Source organism: Zingiber officinale, chromosome 11B (assembly GCF_018446385.1).
Source record: "Zingiber officinale cultivar Zhangliang chromosome 11B, Zo_v1.1, whole genome shotgun sequence".
Taxonomy (NCBI): Eukaryota; Viridiplantae; Streptophyta; class Magnoliopsida; order Zingiberales; family Zingiberaceae; genus Zingiber; species Zingiber officinale.
The window spans coordinates 54,873,101-54,894,225 of NC_056007.1; positions in this window are offsets into that span (position 1 = coordinate 54,873,101).

Consider the following 21,125-nt stretch of genomic DNA (forward strand, 5'->3'; position numbering starts at 1 on the left):
GACTTAACTTGCCCTTTTTGCCAAATCTCATCACTCCCTTCATAGGAGCAACTTTGAGAAAGACTGAATCCCCTACTTGGAATTCAAGTGGCCTACGACATGTGTTAGCATAACTTTTCTGTCTGCTCTGGGCAGTCTCAATTCTCTGTCTGATCTTCTGGATAGCCTGAGGGGTCTCATCTATCATCTCTGTCTGAATGCCCAGCTCCACTTCCATTTCTTTCCTTTCACCTGCTTCTTGCCAGCAAATGGGTGATCTGCACTTCCTACCATACAGTGCTTCATACGGTGCCATCTTAATAGTGGTCTGATAGCTATTGTTGTAGGCGAATTCAGCTAAGTGCAGATACTTGCACCAACTGCCCTTAAAATCTAATGCACAAGCCCTGAGCATATCTTATAAAATCTGATTTACTCGTTCTGTCTGTCCATCAGTCTGGGGATGGAAGGCTGTGCTGAACTTGAGTTTGGTGCCTAATGCATTCTGGACATACTCCCAAAAATGAGAGGTGAAGCGCCCATCCCTATCAGAAACAATCAACTTCGGGACTCCATGAAGTCTGATCACTTCCTTAACATATAGTTGTGCCAACTGCTCTATAGAGTGGGACACCTTGATGGCTAGAAAATGGGCAGACTTGGTCAATCTGTCCACTATTACCCATATCGCATCATATCCATTAGTAGTTCTTGGAAGACCAGTTATAAAGTCCACGGATATTTCTTCCCATTTCCACTCTGGTATTGGAAGGGGTTGTAGGACTCCTCCTGGTCTTTGGTGCTCTGCTTTGATCCTCTGGCATGTCAGGCAGGTACTGACATATTTTCCTACATCTCTCTTGAGTCCAGACCACCAAAATCACTGCTTCAAATCTTGATACATCTTGGTGGAACCAGGATGCATGGAGTATGGTGTACTATGAGATTCTTCTAGAATCTTCTTTCTCAATTTCTCATCATTGGGGACACAAAGGCGACTTCCCTGATAGAGGATTCCACTGTCTGATACTCGAAACTCTGATTTTTCTTCTTTTTGTATCCCTTGCTTGATCTTCAGGATATCTGGATCTTCACTTTGCTTTCTCTGTATATCCTTAAACAGGGTACACTCTAAGGTCAATGCAGAGAGTTGCCCATCAATAATTCCAATTCCAAAGTTCGATAATTTCTTCTGCAGTGGCAGCGCTAATGATGACAAGGGCATCAGAGTTGCACTGAATTTTTGGCTTAGTGTATCCGCCGCTTTGTTAGCTTTACCTGGGTGGTAGAGGATTTCACAGTCATAATCTTTAACCAACTCTAGCCACCTGCGCTGTCTCATGTTTAAGTCTTTCTGGGTAAAGAAATACTTCAAGCTCTGAGGGTCTGTGAAGATTCTGCACTGGACTCCATACAAATAATGTCGCCAAAGTTTTAGTGCAAAGACCACGGCTGCCAGCTCTAGATCATGAGTGGGGTAGTTCTTCTCATAATCCTTGAGTTGTCTGGAAGCATAAGCTATAACCTTCCCTTCTTGCATGAGAACAACTCCAAGGCCCATCTTGGAAGCATCACTGTATATGTCAAAACTCTTGTCGCCCTCTGGAACAGTCAAAATAGGAGCACTGGTCAGTCTTTTCTTCAATGCTTGGAAACTTTGCTCACATTTGTCTGACCATTCAAACTTCTTGTTCTTCCTAGTTAGGGCTGTTAGTGGAGAGGCTATCCTGGAAAAGTTCTCCATAAACTTTCTGTAATATCCAGCTAAACCAAGGAAGCTTCTGATCTCCCTGGCGTTCTTGGGTCTACTCCAGTTGTTAACCGCTTCTATTTTGGCAGGATCCACCTAGATACCTTCTTTAGAAAAGATGTGACCTAGAAACACCACCTGCTCTAACCAGAACTCGCACTTTGAGAATTTGGCGTAAAGCTCCTTTTGCTGAAGGGTCTGTAGTACTATTCTTAAGTGCGTGTCATGCTCCTCTAGGGTTCATAAATAGATCAGAATGTCATCGATGAACAAGATGAAAAATTTGTCAAGGTATTCTCTGAACACTCTGTTCATTAAGTCCATGAAGACTGCAGGTGCATTAGTCACACCAAAAGGCATGACTACAAACTCGTAGTGTCCGTATCTGGTCCTGAAAGCTGTTCTGGATATATCATTTTCTTTCAATTTCAACTGATGGTATCCAGAGCGCAAGTCTATCTTAGAGAACACTGTTGCCCCTTTAACTGATCAAATAGATCATCTAATCTGGGAAGAGGGTACTTGTTCTTAATTGTCACTTTGCTCAACGCTCTATAATCGATGCACATCCACATAGATCCGTCTTTCTTCTTAACGAACAACACCGGAGCTCCCCATGGTGAATGACTAGGGCGAATAAAACCTTTGTCAAGCAGCTCCTGGAGTTGTTCTTGTAGCTCTTTCAGCTCTGCTGGAGACATCCGGTACGGAGCTTTTAAAATTGGATTGGTGCCAGGAACCAACTCAATTTCAAACTCCACTTCTCGGTTGGGAGGTAGTCTAGGTAGCTCTTCTGGAAATACCTCCGGATACTCATAGACTACTCGAACATCTTCCTTCTTGGGTCCTTTTTGTTCTTCTGTATTCACAATATGTGCAAGAAAACCAGCACACCCTTTAGCTAACATTTGCTGAGCTGTTAGGGAAGAGAGGAATTTCTGAGTCTTCCTCTTCGGCACTCCCATAAACTCAAAGGATGGTTCACCTTCTGGGCTGAAAATTACTTTCCTTCTGCGGAAGTCCACCAAAGCGCTGTACTTACTGAGAAAATCCATACCCAGAATAACATCAAAATCCTGCATCGCTAGGACTAATAAATTAACATATAGCTCTCGGTTTGAAATTTTGACTGGTACAGCCCGAAGCCACTGGTTGGACTCCATGACTTCCCCATAAGGTAGGGTTGTAAAGAACTTGGAGTTCATGCTCTCTGTAGGCACCTGAAATTTCTAGGCAAAGGGTACTGATACAAAAGAATGGGTCTCCCCAGTATCAAATAGTACAGTAGCTAAATGCTGAAAAATAACTACTTGACCTGTTACAACCGTGGAGGCACTAGCAGCTTCCTCTTTAGTGAGGGAGAATACTCTGGCACTGGCTGGAAGTGGTGGGGCTTCCAACCTTCCTAGACTAAGCTGAGGTCTGTCCAGAGTTGCAGGCATGTAGTGTAACTGAGGCTTGTTCCCGTATTGCGCTGTCTATTGCTGAGGTGCTTTGAGCTTGTTAGGACATACCTTAGCCAGATGCCCTTCTTGACCACACAAATAACATCCAGTCATACCCAAAAGAATGGCTCCTGGATGTACTCTCCCACATTTAAGACAGGGAGGGAACTTGGCCTGCTTGTTTGTTGAACCTCCCTTTTGGTTGCCTCCAGTATTCCATCGTTTCCTTTTGTTATCTTTGCCCTTCCAGTTCTGCTTTCTTACCTAGGGTTTCTAACTCCCTGCTGTCATGTCCTCTATCTTGACCGGCTTGAGCTGCGTTTGTTGTGCCTTGATGCTATTCAGATAGTGCTCAACGACTAATGCCCTGCTGACCAGCTCTTCACTAGTCTGTGGTCAGTGAGTTCCACTACTCACGTTAAGTGCTATTTCTGGCTTCAGCATTCGGAGCATCAGTCTGACTCATTCTTTCTCTGTACTTACTAGCTCTGGGCAGAGATGAGATAGCCTGTTGAATCTTTTGATTGCTTCTTCTATTGGCAGGTCACCCTATCTGAATTCTATAAACTCCTCATAATGTTTATTAGTGATCCGTTGACGGAAGAATTCTTCGTAAAACTCTGTCTCGAAGTCATCCCAGCTCATTTGGTTGGCTGCTCTATTGCTCTTCACTCTCTCTCCCACCACATACGGGTATCTCCAGATAGGCAGAAAGTGGCACACTTGACCTTCTCGACTTCTGGCCAGTCAAGAAGCTCCATTGTGCTCTCCAGTGTTTTGAACCAAGTCTGGGCATCCCAGGGCTCAGTCGTGCCTGAGAAACTTTCTGGCTTCAACTTCAACCACTGTATTAGATATGCTTCTTGTCTTTTAGGTGCTATGGCGACTTCCAGGGCAGCTGGTGGAACTTCAGTCATCACTGGGGTCTCCACATTGATAGTTGGGGGAGCGGGAGGGATTGGCTGCCGATCAACCATCAGATTGACGATCACTTGTTGCTGCTCTGTCACTTGTCTCTGGAGTTGAGCAACAACTTCAGATAGATTTGGTTCAGTTGCTCTGGGCTCTTCGTTCTCCTGTGCTTGGCCCTCAGTACGAGCGGTACAGGGACGTCCTCTTCTTGACATCTAGGTATGTAGAGAGAGAAAATCTGAAATTGTCTCTATACTCTCTAGACATATATATAAAACATAGAAAGACAAACAAGAACTTTTATCTAGCTTAAGCACATATAAGCAAATATTTATAAGGATTTCTCTATACTATAAATAATAAGAAAAGACATACTAAATAAAAGAATTTAAGTACTTTCTTACTTGAAGACGGCAAGGCTGATGCTGATGTGTGTGTGATGCTGGAGAATGGGGACTGCTCTGATACCAACTTGTAACGACCCCAGCCTCCTCTCTACTAGTTTGCGAGGGTGGGACGTTACTAGACTATTAACTTTACTTAACTAGTATTGCTCACATGTTGATAGTTATACTTATAACTCTTTACAAACTCGAAACATGCAATAAGTAACAGCTGAAACATAAATAACTCATCTATACATTCTACTCAAGCATTTGTTCTCAAATAAAACTATATATCAATCTGAACATGCATGCAACAATAATACAACTCAAATAATGGAACTAATGTGCATAGCAATTTAAGTGGAAAAATTCTAAATACATAAAAGCATTCTATGAATAAACCATCAATATGAAAGAATAGTTCTAACAATGCAAAAAAAACATAATCCACCTAATTTCACTAACAATCTAAATATAAAATTTTAATAAATTCTTTAAGAAAATCCCAAGGCTTCCATAGTCCAGACATCACACATCCATCTCGCATCTCCATGTCGCCTTCCTTCACTATAGCTTTCCTTTCCCTTTATCTGCAGTAAGAGGAAAATGCAACTTTAAGCGAATGTTTAGTAAGCGCTATCTAACTCACAAAACTCGGATATGCATGTGAACAGGAAGAAATCTAAGAACTGAATTCTTTAAAAGAAACACTACTCATGCTCATCTAACAGCAAAGGAATCAAAACAGACTGAAATGCTAAACATGTAAAGCTGCTCATCTAATAGCAAATAACAATAAGGAAACCAAACAACATGCTAGAATAGAAGAAAACTAAACTTGCTGATTTTTAAACTTATGGGAATCTTATTCCATTTGTTCAAAACTTATACTTTTATACTTCAAAATAATAATCTCTTAGGCGCAGGCTTAGTACCATTTGTGCGCTCCCTAATAGAAACTGAGGTAGCGAGCCACCAGTCCTATAAGGGCAAAGACCTTGGTCTTACTAGGGCCGAGACCTCGGAACCGGTCACCTGGATTTATTTAACGACAACCTCGGAAGTCGGGTACTAGCCTCTTCAAATAAAATACTTGTTACTTGTTAATACTTCTAATAAAAGAATACCTCGTGGAAAACTGAAATGCTTAAACAAATTCCAAAACTGCAGTGCTGAAACAAATCTAGAATTGCAATGCTGAACAATTCTAAAACTGCAGTGCTTAAACGAATTTAAAAAAAAACTACAACGCTTGAATAAAATCTAACTGCTATGCTTAAACGAATCAGTAAAGAATCTAAACTGCACATTAAAACAAAATGACCGAAAGTCTAACAACATGGTTAACACACAAGTCATTTCTACTAAAGAGTTCCACGGAAAACTCAAAGCTGCAAATCTAATTAAGCTACTAAAGATCTAATTGGATCTTCCACAACTAAAACTCTTTATACCCAACGCATAGTCCAAACCGAGCCCCAAGAGTAAGCTCAAAGGAGAAAGCAAAGGAGAAAGCAAATCTTGAAACTACTCTTAAACTTCTAACAAACCAACTCTATACAGCATATTCCGAAAGCCAAGAAGGAAAGCTAAATCCCTAGCAACCGTAATTCGGTACAACATGTTCCGGCAGTAGAGAAAAGAAAACGAAGCTCAAAACTACCCTTACTGCAGGTGAGTAACACTTACCTTTATTCCCTTCACTCACAGCCGAGATAGGCTTCTAGGTTTTCAGATAGCTCGAAATTTCCGGTGACTCCTCGCGTCTACACATTCTCATTGACGAGAGGATCGTGAGGATGTGAAAAACCCTCAGATTGACACTTGGCCGGGCCCCGGAGACAAAGCCCTAGCTTCCTCTTCGTTTCTGCCCAAGCACCGCCGTCGCACACGAGAGAGGGATGATGAAGAGGTTTAGGTCACGAGCAAATAACCCAAGTTCTCTCTTAACTTATCTCCCTTTATAACTAGGGCATTCTGTTATCTAGCACAGCTTAAATTATTTCCACTCCTTCTTTGATCAGCACGACCCTGCTGGGTTCTTGGTCATCCGAAACAACTTAAGGCTTTGCTTAACCAGGGGTCTCCGGTTCGAACCCCGGCCCAACCTCTTTTTGCCTCAAATGTGTTTCTTTTGGTAAAAATATCAAACGAACTCCGAAAATTGCATAAAAATACTCTAAACATTTCTAAAATTCTCTAGAATATTTCTAAATATTTTCACGTACTATTAGGACTCGTAATGAGGAAATTTGGGTTGTTAAAAGTTTGACCCGAAGTGAACCGGTCAACCGATCCCCGCGTTCGGTCGACCGATCAGACGATTTCCTCCTCATCCGATCTGCCCGATCCACTCGCTCCTCTTCGATCTGGTCAAGTCTTGTCCTCGGTTCGGTCAACCAATCCCCTGGTCGAGCCTGGTCCACTCATTAGAAATCTGATCTGTGGTTTGAGGGTTCGGTCGACCGATAACCCGGTTCAGTCGACCGATCTCGGTCAATTCTGACCCTACACCGAAACTGTTAGAACTATTCTCTTGCAAAATAGAGTTAGAATATAACCGATAATATATAAGTAAGTAATTTGATAGTCTTCAGACTGTCTAGTTCTGACTTTGGATTTCCGACCGGAAACCCTAGGTGGAACCGATGCCTACTGTTCCCTCTCCCGGGTAGTGCATCCTCACCTACTCCACTTAGGAGAAGTTACCTTTTGCCAGTTTGGTCCTCCAGACCGACTGGACTTTTGCTCGGCGCTCGAATCTTCCGGTCTTCATGCTGGAGGCCCACTCCATGACTCGTCCAGACTTCCACCTGGTTCGCGACACTAGGTTTTCCACCAAGGGTTACCGCCCCCTAGGATTTTTGTTTGAAGACTCGGACCCACCAAGGCTTTCCACATAGGGTTACCACCCCCTATGACCTAGGGTTACCACCCCTAGGGTTTTTCCTTTTCCTAATCGCAGCTAGGACTTTTGTCTAAGTAACCTTAGGACTTACCTACAATCTTAATCAACATATTAGATAACAACTAACCTTTTTGAATCCTTTTGCCATTATCAAAACTTGGGTTCAATCGTCGGATGCTTTCCGCACCAACAATCTCCCCCTTTTTGATTATGACAATAAAATTCCAAGTTAAGTAAAATAATGCTATAAAGAATTTTCAAAGAACAATACAAGCATGATAGTTTAAATTAAGTATAGTAAGTGAAGTACTCCCCCTTAATAAAAACTTTAAGTACAAAAAGAGCTCCCCCTCAATAAAAGCTCATCTTAAAAAATTTTGAATTTTCTTAATTTCTTTTGAATTTTCTTATACTCTCCCCCTTTGCCATATATCAAAATTTTCTTATACTCTCCTCCTAAGCTTAAGTGATCATTGGCCCTAGCTAAAAAGAATATTTAGTTAACTTAGCCTTCAAAAAAAATGGGTAGACTAAGAAAAATTTAATTTGTCACAAAATCCTTTAGCTAAATACTTAATGAAAATAGATATGTAAAATATTAACACACCTAGTTTTTAGCTAAGTGAAAAAATGTTTATCAAAAATAAGAAAATGATTTTAAGATAATTTGATTTTGGGAAAAATTTAGCTAAATTTAACTTAACACACTTAGCTTTTTAGAATAAAGTTCCTTGTAACACTTTTTAACTAAGTGAGAAAGTTTGATTATAAGTTAAAAAAAAGGCTTTTGAAAAATACTTAACCAAAGTTTGAAACACTTTTGCAAGAATACTTAGCTTTTTAGAGGAAATTTTTTGGTCAAGTAAACTAAAAATTTTGAAGCTTAATTTTAGAAATAAATTTGGCTAAAGGAAAGTTTTGATTTCAAAAATAATTTAGCTAAAAAGTTAAAAAAAATAGATAAGAAAACATTAAGATTAAAGATGTTTAATAGATCTTAAAAATATTTGATTTTAAAACTCTTTAATTTAAATAATTTTAGCTAAGGTCATTCTTACAAAAACATTCAAAGAGTCCTATAGTCCAAGCATGAGGAATTTCAATTCCTTAGCTACATGTCTAACCATTAGCTATCCGCTATTCACCTAGAGGGCAACAATTTTCATTCGGTTAGTCAAGTTAAGTTAGTGATCCAGTTAGATTTGACTAAGATAGGATTACTTAACTTGATTAATGTATTTTTGGTATTTAACGCCCAGACTTATGTCGATGAACTGACATAAGCATTCTTAAGTCCAAGCAGTACCCTATGCATCTCACACCATTCTAAATATTTTCAAACATAAGTAAGTTAGTCCTAGTGTGCTTGTGAGATACTCTGGCTGAAACTAGGGGTACATGATTTCTAGGGGGTAAAATCCTAGGCTAAACTAGATTTTTGAAAAACTAACAAAATTTAGAATTTTGAAAAATATTTTTCCTAAGATTTTAAAACAAAAAAAAATTAAATAAGTTGTGAAAAGTAAAAGATAAGCTCTATTCTACTAAGCACATCCCTATTTGCCTTCTAAGTAAACTGAACTCAAGTTCAGGTAAGGGCTTTATGAATATGTTAGCTAGGTTTGATTTTGACTCAACATAGTTAAGTACAATATCACCCTTAGCTACGTGATCTCTTACAATGTGGTGCTTTACTTCTATATGTTTAGTTCTTGAGTGGTGAATTGGGTTTTTCGTTAAATTTATTAAACTTATATTATCAATTGAAATTTTTATTTTCTGATATTCTAGTTGATAGTCTTTAAGGGTATGCATCATCTATAACAATTGAGATGCACATTCACCTAGGGCTATATATTCAGTTTCAGTGGTAGATAAATCAACACAGTGTTGCTTTCTGCTTGACCAACTTACTAGGCACTGACCTAGAAATTGACAGCTACCACTTGTGCTTTTTCTATCTAGCTTGCACCCGGTATAGTCTGAGTTAGAGTAGCCGGTTAGGTCAAGGGTGCAAGATCTAGGGTACCATAGTCCTACATAAGGTATTTGATTTGGATCAATTTAATGGATTCAGGAGATAGTTTGATTGAAATCAACTTAATGTTCCATCTCACCCGATTCTAGGTTATCAAACAGGGAATCTTAGGTAGTTTTGTGAGATGATTATCTTTAATTTAGATTATTTCTAAGGATTAATTTACATTTGAGTTAAACTTAGGTTTCCCAATTGGTTAATTAAATGTACATTTCAAAGATTAGCTCCCAGGCTATGGTGACGCACTAGACCTTCTAGGTTATGGGATCATCCACCACTTCTAAACAGAGCCTTTCAAAGAAAATATATATTTAATCTGCCTTTTGAAACCCCTAGGTTCAACTAACCAAGTGTAAATTACGCCTTGGTCCTTAAATTATCCTAATCTAAACATACATAATACAAGTAAAATAAATAACAATCATCAATCAACTTTATCTATTTATTAAGATAATTTTTTTATTGGCTCCCCCTTGATCATAGCCTCAATATGGTCTATCAAGGTAATGTACCTGATCCTTGGGGACCTAATATTGACCAAGTCTAATTTGATTGACTAAGTTGGACTTAGGTACCCATGCTTGGACTATCTTATTATTTGGCCTGTTCACTAAAGTTAGATAGGATCGATATTTCTTTTTAGTTTTAAATCCTAATCCAGATCTATTGTAAATGGCTCTTTGTTTTCCAAGAATTAGGTCAAGGTTCTTGGAGCCCAAAGAAAACCGTTTCAACATTTTATTCAAATCCTTGACCTGAGTTTTCAGGTTGAAATTTTCTTCCTCAAGCTTTTGGACTTGAGTTGAGTTTCCAGTCTGAACTGGGTCAGGCAAGGATTCGAAGTTAGTCACTTCTTTAAGGACTGTTACCTCCTTTAGAAGTGACTTGATCCTAATATTAGATTTTTCTAATTTTTACATTAAATAATTTACTAAATTGTGTAAATGTGGGATACTTACAGTGGGGTCAGGCCCTTCGGAAATAGATACGAATTCGTGGCTTCTCTCGGACTCAGCTTCCGATTCGTCCTCGCTTCCAGATCCATTGATGTAGTCCTGGGTCGTCATCATGAGAAAACTCATCTATTCGAGTTCTTCGTCATCAAATTCTTTCGAGGATGACTCGTCCCAGATCGCCTTTAGAGCCTTCTTTTTCCGTTGCTGCTTCTTTGCATCCTTTTGATTTGGACAGTTGGCTTTGATGTGCCCCTTCTGATTGCAACTGTAGCATGTCACTTTGAATTTTACCTTTGACTTCGGTTAAGCCTCCTTGGATTGAATTGCCTTCTTGATGTCCTTCTTATTGAAGCCTTTCTTTTTCTTGTAGAGTTTCCTTACTAAGTTGATGAGTTCAGTCGTAAGTTCGTCGTCTTCATCATCTGAGTCAGTTTCTTCTGCTGACTTTGGTTCGGTTCTGCGCTTTGATCTTGGTTCGCGTGTTCTACTACTACCTGCAACCAAAGCTATACCCTTCTCGACTGGGCATGCATTAGTCTGCTCCTGCAATTCAAATTCAGAGAAGAGTTCATCTAATTTAATTGAAGATAAGTCCTTGGATACCTTGTATGCATTTACCATGGATGCCCACAAGGTATTCCTAGGGAAGGCATTGAGTGCATACCTTATTACATCTCTGTTCTCCACTTTTTGTCATATTGTATGGAGTCCATTCAGTAGATCTTGAATTCTGGCGTGAAGTTGGCTTGTTGTCTCTCCTTCTTGCATTTTGATATTATATAATTTATTGAAAAGAAGATCTCGCTTACTTACCTTGGTTTCTGATGTGCCCTCATGTAGTTCAATTAGCTTTTCCCATAGCTCCTTTGCACTTGAGAATTGTTCTACTCTGTTGAGTTCCTCCTTTGTCAGACCACACTAGAGTATGCAAGTTGCCTTTGCGTTCGACTCTACTTTCTTTATTAAGGATGCATCATAGTTCTGGTATGATACTAATTTGCCCGTGCCGTCAAGTGCGAGTTTGAGGCCTACCTTGGTGATCATCCAGACTTCAAACTGGGTTTGCTGGTACGACTCCATTCGCCCTTTCCAGTAACCAAAGTCTTCACTGGAGAAGAGCGGGGGATGGACTGTGCTGTAGCCTTCTTGTTGGGCCATTTGAAAACTTGCACACGAAAAATAAACGAAAAGATTATCCCAGGACTTGATCCTAGATTAGCAGTGCGGTATAAAAGTAAAAATTGTTAGTATTAGCCCTAGTACCAATTATGAGATGATTGTAAAGAGATATATCACTATTAATAAAAGGCAAAGGTTTTGGTTATTATATTTATTTCAGTTCAGTGCCAATTGAATAAGTATAATAATGTCCTTGGGTAGTAGGTTCTTATATACAGTATATCAATTGGTTGAATTGATAGTGATATATTGTAGAGAACACTACTCTTAACTATTCCTAGTCAAGCATTAATATACAAGGACAATATTAATGTGTTGAGACTAGCATGTAGGTCAACGGATGACTTGATCTCACAAGTTATGGATATGAGATATTAGGTTGACACATGAGTATATATTAGATAATATATACTGAATGACCCGCCATGAGAATGTTTCATGGATCATCGTATAAGTGTCATAAATATTCTCATGTGACTATTGGTATGAATAGTCCTTAGACTTGAAGTCACCATGGTTCTCTACATAAGGAGTTGTATACTTTGGCATCGTCAAACGTCACCCATAATAGGGTGGACTATAAAGTCGATCACTGGGTATGCAATAAATTATACGGAGGGATGTGAGTGATGTAGATGAGATCTATTCCTTCCATATGATGGAAGCGATATCTGTGGGCGATTAGTAGGACATAAGAAAGCATGGCCATGCGTAAATAAGTCAATATGAGATATTTAGCTTATTTGATTAAGTGTGTCTACTTGGAGATCAAGAAACACAAAGATTAATAAGAGAATGACATGATCTATGCCATATTGATCAATCTAGATATCAAGGATAGAAGGGCCAAGTCATACATGATGATAGCTACGGACAGGTTAGGTCGGATCTCAACTTTCTCGTCACTTGGGTAGCAATGATGCCTTGCTAGATGCCACTCATTATTTATGTATTACAAATGTTGATTTGGGTACATTGCCAATGTTACGAGAGCCTATAGGGTCACACACAAAGAACAAGTTGATATGGAGATGGGTTCATGTGATGAATCAATGGATTAAGTGTAATCCGAATTTGACTCATTGAGTTAGACTTAAAGGGATCTAATTGTTGGATTGAGTCGAGTTGCTTGAGAATCAATGGGTTGGACTCATTGGGTGAACTTGAGTTCACCAAGGAAGTTGAATGGTCAAAATTGTACCATTGGATTGAATGGTTAATTTTGAGCCATTAGATTAGAAGATGAAAGGGTGGAGACTCTTGGTATACCATAGGATGGTTATAAATATCATTTTGGATGATATTCTTTAATAGTTTTGATATGTTGAGACCCTTGACATTCTTCTTCTTCCTTCTTCCCCTTCTTGGCTGAAATCACCATTGTGGTTGCTAGCACAACCTTGTGATTTCTTCTCCATCTTGCTTTGTTTGTGAGACAAGCTAAGATATGGCTTGTTTGTGTGGATACCATAGAGGCACGAACGCTTGAACATGCTGAGGTCTGCATCTAAAGAAAGGTTGCTGTCGGGATTGCGAAGGGCACGCAACAAAGGTATAATCCTATCATGTAGCTTAGTATAGATTATGAATAGAAAATGTTTCTTCCCTTCACATGGATCTGCTAGATAAGAGGATCTAGTAATTTTTCCACTGCGTTTCCACGTCTTTGGCGTGCGAGATCCCAATAGTGGTATCAGAGCCACTTGCGAAGGGCTATGCTGAGTTTTAGAATTTTTATATATGATATAGAAATTTCATGATAGGGTTTATTGTGATTTGCAAAACTTATGAGTTTCGCCCACACAAGACTCTCGGCCAGATTATGGGTCTCGGCCAGACTGTGAGTCTTGGCCAGATTCTAAGTCTCGGTCAAATCCTGAGTCTTGACCGATATAGGTGTTTTGTTGGGAACAAAATGAAGTTGGTGTGTGACCAACAAGGTCTCGGCTAGAGAAGTTTTGTTTAGAACAAAACATAGTTGTCATTGTGGGTAGTAGGGTCTCAGGTAAAGTAGCAACTCATAAAATGAGTATGCAAAATAAATTTTGCTTCGGGGGCTCTGCCCCTGAAACCCTGTAAGGGGCGTTGCCCCTTAACCCCGCCATGGCGTTGCAGCTCATAATTTGTTTGCTGAAATCATAGTAAATTTTATGTCATAAAATATTATGAATAGATCATGGTGCATAGTTATGACCCTTTAACCCCAATGTGATTGGATGTGTGTAATGTTGTAATTTATAATACGGCCCGTGTGTCGTGCCTTCATCCCCTTTATTCTTGTTGTAATTAGATTACACTCGAATATAACTTGAGTTTCTTTAGATTTTGTAATGTACAAAATTAGAAAGAGTTAGTCTTCAGGAAGACGGGTGAAAAGGAAGGAAGGACAACAACACACGACAACCAAGGAAGCGCTTGGAGAAGCTGCTTAGACCTAAGTTGACTTATCGCTCTTCTCATTGGCTTGAGAAGATCATAGTTTATAGGGGTCATAACCATGTCACGTTTAAATTTGTGTATACGTTGATATATACCATGATATGCCATGAATGTATGTGATGCATGTGTAGCTATCGTAATTAGGTCATTTACATATGCCTACCAAAGTTTGGTGCTCATTACTGCCTCGATCATCTGTAGTAAGGTTTGCCAAAGCAAAGTGACTAGTTTTATCTTGGTAGAGTGTGACTGGACAATTGTGATGTCCGACTACTGGACTATAGGTATGACTTAACTAAGTTACCTCAATTGGATTGAGAACTTAAAGGCATAACCCATAAGATGTAAATCATATTATACTAGTCTTGGGCGATTAGCCAAAGCTAACTCAAGATGAATTATGATATGGATTTCATAAGATGGGAAAATGAACAAACAGTGTTGTTCATCTAAGGATACACGAGTTATATAGGATGTAATTGGTAAACGTTGTCTACCTAAGTTGTACTAAGTCTTGGGTGATTAGCCAAAGCTAACTCAAGATAAGGTATAATATGGATCTTGTCCAAATGGTACACGTTGCCTACCTAATTTATACAAGTCTTGGGCGATTAGCCAAAGCTAACTCAAGATGAGGTATAATATAGATCTTGTCCCACTAGAATGTCTTTACTTTTGAGTTTAGAGCTAGTAGTGACTTGCTCCTATCAAGCTTTAGAATTTAGTGGAAGAATCATTTAATTAAAGGCCTAATTAAATGATCGATATATGATACTAAGTTATGCATTTCACTGTTGTAGATTACCATGTCGTCAAGTACAATGAATACCCTCTCTTTGCGATCTGTCCTTGATAAGGACAAGCTCAATGGAGCTAATTTCCTAGACTGGTATAGAAACTTGAGAATAGTTCTCAAATAAGAATGAAAACTGTACATCCTAAAGCAACCTATTGCTGAAGCACCCCTTGCTACTGCCACTAGAGCTGAAAGGGATGCTTATAAGAAGCATCAAGATAACGCATTAGATGTATCATGCCTTATGCTCGCCACCATAAACCATGAGCTTCAGAAGCAACATGAGAACATGGATGCTTATGATATAGTTGAACATCTTAGACAACAGTATCAAGGTCAAGCAAGGCATGAGAGATTTGAGATATCTAAAGCACTGTTTCAAAGCTGAATGCAAGAAGGAAGTCCCGTTGGGCCATATGTGCTCAAAATGATCGGGTATGTGGAGAATCTACAAAGGTTGGGATTCCCACTAGGCCAAGAATTGGCCACTGATCTTATCTTGCAATTGTTGCCCGATAGTTATAGTCAATTCGTCATGAACTACAACATGAATGAAATTGACAAACCACTTCCTGAAATGTTGAGCATGTTGAGAACTACTGAACTCAACCTTAAGAAAGCAAAGGCTGGTTCCATTTTGATGGTGTCTAAAGTCAAAGGCAAGTGGAAGCCTAAAGGTAAGGGTAAGACCCAAGCCAAAGGCAAGGGCAAGGCTCATGCACTGAAACCCAAAGGTGGGGTTGCTAAGGAAGGAACCTGCTTCCATTGCGATGAGACCAGACATTGGAAGAGGAACTGCAAAGGGTACCTAGAGGAACTGAAACGGAAGAGAAGTGAGACTTCTGCCTCAGGTATATATGTTATAGAAGTTAATCTATCTATTTCTTCTTCATGGGTATTAGATACCGGATGTGCATCTCACATTTGTACTAATGCGTAGGCGCTGAGAAATAGTAGATTATTGACAAAGGGCGAAGTGGACTTACGAGTAGGCAATGGTGCAAGAGTTGCTACTGCCGTTGTAGGAACCTACTCCATATCTTTGCCCACTGGGCTAGTTTTAGAACTTGAAGAGTGTTGTTATGTGTCTACTTTAACCAAAAACATAATCTCTATTTCTTGTTATGACAAGAAGGGGCTCTCATTTATAATAAAGGACAAATGTTGTTCTATTTATTTAAATGACATGTTTTATTGTAGTGCACTTATGATAAATGGACTCTATGTTCTAGACTTTGAAAACCCAATCTATAACATAAAAACCAAGCAGTTCAAATCTAATGATTTGAATCAAACATATCTCTGGCATTGTCGCTTAGGTCACATAAATGAGAGTCGCATATCCCAACTCCATAAGGATGGACTTTTGGACTCATTTGATTTTGAATCATATGAGGATGACAAAGACTCCATTTAGTGTTGGATCGAGAACCACTAGAGGGGGGGGGGTGAATAGCGCTCGTGGCTATTTTGTTCGATTTAAAAACGTATCGAGTAGATAAACGCAGCGGAAAAGAAAAGAACAAACGCTAACACAAGTTGGTTACTTGGTTCGAAGCCTATGGCGACTCTTACTCCAAGGACCGTGATCGTTGATCGCTTCCGGTGGGCAACAACTATAAGCTCGGGAATGTTATTACAAACTAAGTACAATGTAAAAGCAGTAAAGAAACTTTATACCGACAACAGAATACTGAAAACTAAGGCTCCGGGTTGTTGGGATGTTGTTGCAGCACTTCGGGATCATCTCGTTAGTAGCTTGTAGCGTAAGGATTGCTTGGAAGGTGATATTTTTGCTAATGCCTCGAGACATCCTTTTATTGGACATTGAGGGCACCTCCAATGACCCATGGAGGCGCCTTAAACACCAAGAGTAATCCCGAGTTGACCGCTGAGATAAGCTGCTGCGTTGCTGCCTCTTATCTGCTTGGAGGTGCCTCCATCAATCCTTTAAGGTGCCTCAAAGCTGTCCAAGGTGCCTCAGACTTCATTTGAGGCGCCTCAAGCCCCACTTCGCAGCCAGCTAACCCTTTGCACCCGAGGCGCCTCCAAGCTCCATGGAGGCGCCTCGGACACTGTTCATCCGAGGTGTGATTTGCTCCTTTGTTCCTGCAAAATATGTTAGTCCCAAACACATACCCTGCAAAATAAAGTTAACACATAATAGTCATAGTAATTAAAATATTGACAGTCTTCGGACTGTCCAGGTCTGATTTCAAATTTTCGACTGGAAACCCTAGGTCGACCCGACGCCTACTGTTCCCTCTGTAGGGAACGCGTCCTCACCTACTCCTCTCAGGAGAGTTACCTGTTGCTAGTGCGATCCTCCAGATCGACTGGACTTTTGCTCAGCACTCGATGCTTTCGGAATTTTTGTTGGACGCCCGCTCCCCGACCCATCCAATTTTCCACCTGGTTCACGACACCAGGACTTTCCACCTAGGGTTACCACCCCCTAGGACTTTTGCCTGAAGCCCTCAACCCACCAAGACTTTTCGCATAGGGTTATCACCCCTTATAACCTAGGGTTACCACCCCCTAGGGTTTTTCACCTGCCTAACCGTAGCTAGGACTTTTGCCTAAGTACACTTAGGACTTTCCTGCAATCTCATTCAAACTATTAGATCACAAAACAACTTAACTTTGAACCCTTTGCCATTATCAAAACACGAGTTCGATCGTCGGATGCTTCCCGCACCAACAATCTCTCCCTTTTTTATTATGACAACTGAAATTCAAAGTTAAGTTCAAACAGGCATAAGTAAATAGATGCATAAGTAACGATTTTTAAAGTTTTTGTATCATCAAGCATAAGTAAACAATTTTAGACGTAACCACAGCTTAAGCTAAAACTTTAAAGTGTGAGACTCCCCCTTAATTAGAGCTCCTTTATTTGAATTTATGAATTTTTTAATTTTTCTTTCTACTTGAATTTCTACTCTACCCCTTTGCCATACATCAAAATACAAGGAGAGTAAAAAGAGAAACCAGAGTACTTAGGTATATATGAAAAAGATTTTAAAAAAAATGTTTAGTCATACCTTGAAAAATACTTAGCTTTTTAGAAGAAATATTCTTGTAAGACTTTTAGCTAAGTGAAAAAATATTTGTCATAAATTATTTCAACTTTGAGAAATATCTTAGCTAATTTTGTGATATCACATCACTTAGTTAAATTTTGAAAAGCTTTTTTGCTTTTTGAAAGATACTTAGTTAAATTTAGAAGTACTTAAACACAATCACTTAGAAAAAATTTTCTTTGTAAAATATTTAGCTAAGTAAATGTTAAGGATTCAGAGAAGATCTTTTAAGATAGTTTTAAAGGATTAAGTTTAAAGAGTAATTTTAACTAAGGAAGATTATTTGGACTTTAAAAGGTAACTTAGCAAAATTCGAAAAAGTACTTACGTAACTTTTGAAAAGTCTTTTTGAGAAAAGTTGGTTAGATTCAAAAGAATTTATATTTGAAATAGAACTTTTCTCAAAATTGGCTATGTTTGAATATTTGAAAACGGCTATAGAAGTTACTTAGCTTAAATTTTAATAAGGAAATGTTATTAGAAAATATAGCTAAAGTTGGAAAAGTACTTAGCTTGATTTTGAACTGAAAGATACTAAATTTTTAAAAAGTTCTTAAGAAGAGATAAGTTTTGAAAATTATTCAGTTTGAAAGACTTAGTTAAATTTTAGCTGAAAAGAGGGAGGAGCTTAACTCGTAAGAATTTTACTTAAGGTAATTCATTCAAATTGAAGTAGTCCTAAAGTCCAAGCATAAGTAATTTTGAAAATTAAGATTAATTATTTAATCCCCTGGGCCAAATGTTTAACCATTAGCTACTAACTGCTTACCTAGAGGGTAATAGCTTTCACTTGATTAGACAAGTTAAGTTGAAAATCTAGCTAGATTTGACTAAGTTAGGATCACTTAACTTGATTACTGTATTTTTGGTATTTAACGCCCAGACTTAATGTGATGCACGAAAATAAACATACTGAAATCTAGGTTGTACCCTATGCATCTCACGCCGTTCTGAGTTTAATTCAAACATAAGCAAGTTAAGCCTAGGGTGTTTGTGAGATGCTTTAGCTAAAATCTAGGGGAAGATGATTTCTAGGGTAAGCTTTGTTGGGATTTTCGAGCCGCAAAAACCACTTTTGCGTTGCGGAAACCCCGAAATCCCATGCCACCGGATCCGTGCGAATATTAAAATTTTACATGTACAAGTTTTCTAACCTAGATCTACATGTTAAGGAGTTTATACCTTTAATGCGAAGCCCTTCACTTATCCCGCTCGTCCAAGGTTCGCTGGATCTCAAGGGTGTCAAGTGAACACCCCTCTATGTGTATCCACACGAACAAAAAGGTGGAGAAGAAACCTTAGAGTGTGCTAGCACTCATGGAGGTTTCGGCCAAGGTGGAGGAGAGGGAGAGAAGAAGAAGCAAGGAGGAAGAAGATGAAATCAATGAGCACAAAATTGTAATTCACACACAACTAATGGTGGTCGGCCACTTTAGAAGCTTTTAAACCTCTATGGAATATCAAGAGTCACAACTCTTGATCTCCCTCATGATGTGGCACACACATAAGCCAACCTTGATGATGTGGAACATCATCATTGGCCCACCTTATGCCAACTCACAAATGAGGTGGCATTGGTCAAGTCAAGGTCAAGTCAAACTTGACCTTTCATCTTCCCTCTCAAGTCAAGTTAAACTTGACCTCTTCTCTCCCATGGTTGATCAAATCTAACCATTTGATTCAAACCAATTTAATTTAATGAATCTATATTCATTGAATTAAATTGATTCAATGAATCCAAGTCCAAATGAGACTCATTGAACACATGAATCAAATTGAGTCCAACTCAATTAGTTTAATTTGGATTACTCTTAATCCAATTTGGTTCATCACATGAACCTAATCCTCTTGGTTCATCATATGAACCTAATCCTCTTGGTTCATCATATGAACCTATTCTCCATCTAATTACCCTTTGTGTGTGACCCTATAGGTTCTTGTAATGTTGGCAATGCTCCTAAACCCATTTAGAAGCATAAGTAATGAGCGGTATCTAGCAACACATCATTACTACCCAAGTTACAAGAATGTTGAGATCCAACATCACCTTGTGACTACTAATTGTGAATATTCACAATATATGACAAGTGTTCTTCTATCCTTGACATCTAGGTTGATCAATTTGAGGCATAGACGATGTCATCCTCTGATCAATCTAAATCTTGAACTTCAAGTAGACTCACTCTAATCAAATGAGCTCAATATCTCATGTTGACTCACTTGGGCATGGTCATGAACTTAGTGGTGTCACTCTATCAAGAATAACGATGTCACTCCCGTTATATAGGAGGGATAGATCTCATCTACATCACTCACATCCCTTCACATAATTTGTTACATACCCAGTAATCGCCTTTATAGTCCACCCAATTACGGGTGACGTTTGACGAAGTCAAAGTATGCAACTCCTTATGTAGGGGACCATGGTGACTTCAGGTCCAAGGACTAATAGTCATACTAATAGTCACATGAGAAAGTATATGACACTCATATAATGATCCATGATACTTTCTCATGGCGGGTCATTCAGTATATATTCTCCAATGCATACCCATGTGTCAACTTGATATCTCTATATCCATGACTTGTGAGATCAAGTCATCGAGTTGACCTACATGCTAGTCTCATCGCATTAACATTGTCCCTGAATGTTAATGCTTGACTAGGAATGATTAAGAGTAATGTTCTCTATATCATCTCACTATCGATTTAACCAATCGATTGATATAGATAAGAACCTTCTACTCAAGGACGCTATTATACTTAGTTATTTAACACCAATACATCTCACTATCGATTCAACCAATCGATTGATATAGATAAGAACCTTCTACTCAAGGACCCTAAACCCTAGACCTTTCTATTCCTCTCAGGTCAGGGGATCTTCTCATTCGGAGGATCGCCCATATGGATAATACATATTCCGGTTGACCGAGCCTAATTCTAATTGTTTTGTTCCGAAGTAAAGAGATCCATGGAGGTCGGTTCGTCCTATTCAGATATTCACGACCAAGAGGTACTGGATTCTCTTTCGGATAGGCCCTGAAAGGAGAAGAAAGGCTGAAATGCCAACAGACGTCTGTCTATTCTCTAATTCACCCGCCCCGATCCATTTTGGGAACGTATAATAACCAAAACAAATGCCTTTATATATATAGGAATATGATACAATGAGTCCATACAACAATCATCATATGATTGGATCTAGGGCTCTAACTAACAATCTCCCACTAGCACTAGTGCCAATCAGTGTAAGC